Below are 3,121 nucleotides of genomic sequence, written 5' to 3'. Positions count from 1 at the left end.
CTCCTGAAGATTGGTTTAGCGGAAAACACCCATTTATGTTACATAGGGCTAGGATATAAATACCACAGTTAAAACAAAGGATGGGGAGTAACAACATATTAGATCGGGTCCGTTGTTCTCCAGATGTTCTGCAGATGTCTGTAAATTCTACGCAGAAATCTTTTTGAAATAATAAACCTTTAGTAATCAAAGTACAATGTAAAGCGGACTCCTTTGTTTCTCGCATAATTAGCATCATTATTTAGGTGATACCACAGTAGAAATACTTCAAATTGTCCGATATCACGTGTATGCAGCAAGCCTAAAGACCTTGAAGTGAGTAGGAGTTCTCCACTGGATCTGGGAGTTAGTAAAGATGTGCTGTCAATGTTTGAAGAAGAGGAGCAAATCCTCCTAGTGTAGTGCCCACATATAAGTTGAAACAATGAAACTCGCAAAGAACAACTACAAATGGATAATTCCTTGACTCTGTTGATTCATTGATAAAGTTTTGCACCACATCTACAGTATACTCACTTGTCCATAGACAGCTTTACATTGTCTGATGACAACATGTTCAGCCTAAATCAAACAATATTATAATTTGTATCTGCACGCATTTAAATTGTTCGCATTCAAATTCAAAATAATACATTTAATACATGTCTTCTAAATCCAAAATGGACATCTTATTTTTAATCCATGATGACCTCTAAACTCAGCTCCTCACTTGATTCTTATACTTGAGATTTAATTCTTGATAAAACGTCTGCCATGGTGTGATATGCAAATGGTCACCCAACACTGGGAAAATTAGAATATTTTTCAGCGTCAGAACCCATATAGAGAAAAACAGATACCATTTATAACACAGACCTCCAGCAGGTTTTCAAAGCCTTTCTTAGAAATCCCACCCAAAACACTAATTCCTATAATTTACAGTGTTAAATAACACTAATATGTGAGAACAATAGTTTTAAACTAATGTTTCATTTTAGCATTATTATTAGGGGTTGGTAATCATGGAAAATTGTTGTTGGAAATCTGTGTTTCCAGCTCAAGTCTGACTACAAAATCCACAATGCAATGCTCTTTTCTATGGGCTGGGTGTAAAATTGCCTCCGCTCTCAAACTGCACTATTTTAAAAGGAGCTCCTACAATCTCACCATGTTCAACCTGCTGAATTGATTTGCCTCAGAGTGGAGTCAACATTCGCAACTTGCACCATAAAATGCATCCTGGACTGAATAGGCAGGAACAAACCAGGAGACATTTGCTGAATCTCTGTTATTACACACATTTCTTTAGTAGGAATATCGGTCCTTTCCCTTTAATAAACCTGCAGCCCTTAAAGGCTTCTTAACGCTTCATGAACACCTACCATAAATGTGTTACAAATCATCTATAATGTCATGCTTTTATAAAGGGTTCATTAATGGCAAACCCTTCTGTGACATAATCCCAATATGTCAAATTATACATAAACCTGTGCTTTAAAAAGGGTGGCATAACACTGCTTGCCTAAAGTACACCATATAATAATCATTATGTAAGCATCACAAATGGAGGGTTTCTTCTTTTAGATTTGTGTGTATTGTTGTGAAATTGTTAGATGCTACTGCCCTGTTGGAGCTAGGGAACAAGAATTTTGCTACACTTGCAATAATCCTCTAAATATGTGTATGTGACCAATACCATTTGATTTGATTTGATTTTGCCAGGGTGACTCCTCTAAAGTGCAGTCCTGCAAAGCAAAACACTTTGGTGAGTTTTATTTTTTGCTACTACTTCAGTATTCTTTTTCAAAATTCAATTTTCTCAGTTTAGTTTTTCCAGGTTTTTAATTCCCCCATTGTTTTCAGGTTTCCCCTAGTTTTTTCACACGTTTTGGTGAAACAACAACATTTGATTTTATGTGTTCACAACAATGCTTAAACCCATCAGGGAAGACTTTTGAGGTCCTATGAAAAATCGAACAAAGTTGGACATTTTTTTGTGTAGTTGACCTATGCTTTCTATATTGTTGTTTGGTTAGAGGTTTTTTCTGTGAGTGCAGTAATGCAGCACATTTACATTTAACATTTGAGTCATATAGCAGACGCTCTTATCCAGAGCGCACTCTACAGTTATGAAGTGAGTGCATACATTTTCATACTGGCCCCCCGTGGGAATCGGAACCCACAACCCTGGCGTTGCCAACGCCATGCTCCTAACTGAGCTACACAAAATACATGTGGATGATTATATGTAATTCCACATGAGTGATTCGCATTGTGGCCACCAATGGAATGAGGTGGAGTAAAAGGCCAGCAACACTCAAGTATATATTCAGAGCCCCATGAAATGACACCTATATATACAATAGACCCTACTGAGTACTCCCTACCAATACTCTTTTACTGCGGCACCCAGAACAGTTTTTGCTCTATAAGCCAATATGTACATTCCAGATTCACAATGGGTCATTTGCCATGAGCCATGGAACATGTTTTAAAACCCACATTCAATGCAAGTAGTCACGGAAATGAACAAATCATGTTACTATAGACAATTATTTTTCTTATATCATTAATAACATCAGGGGCACTTTTTACATTTTTCAAAATTTCATGACCCGTACTTTTTAGTGTTGCTAACGGACGCTGATAATGTGATGAGTTAGCAAATCAGCTGCTTAATTCTTTGGTGTAACTCGACAAGCGACAAAGTAAGTACATTTATTTATTGGAATTTAAATTGGTTTGTAGTAGTTAAGTGTTGAGTTACATTACACTTCTCTATCTTCCTCAGTCGTTATTTCAAATAATTTCGGTGACTTTACACCATAACTGTGAATGTAATTAGCTAGTTAGCAGGCCTCAGCTAAATAAAAATCCCTTAGATACATCCACGCTTCATGTAGTCAAATCATGAGATTTTGTAAATTAAAGAGGAATGTGATAATCTGAATCGAATGGAGTTTCAGCGCTTAGCACAGAAATGCCCATATCCAGATGGTGTGACAAAGGCATTTCCTAACAGACCTCTAACATTCTTTGTTGTTACTTTGAAAGGTTGGATTCTAACATGCAGTACCTCTGCAGGCAGAGAGGCAAGCACCATTGATCACTGGAGCTCAGGGACAAGCTACACTAATCACCA

Source organism: Coregonus clupeaformis, unplaced genomic scaffold (genome assembly GCF_020615455.1).
Source record: "Coregonus clupeaformis isolate EN_2021a unplaced genomic scaffold, ASM2061545v1 scaf2636, whole genome shotgun sequence".
Classification (NCBI taxonomy): Eukaryota; Metazoa; Chordata; class Actinopteri; order Salmoniformes; family Salmonidae; genus Coregonus; species Coregonus clupeaformis.
The sequence above is the reverse complement of the archived record's forward strand: the minus strand, read 5'-3'. Positions refer to the sequence as shown.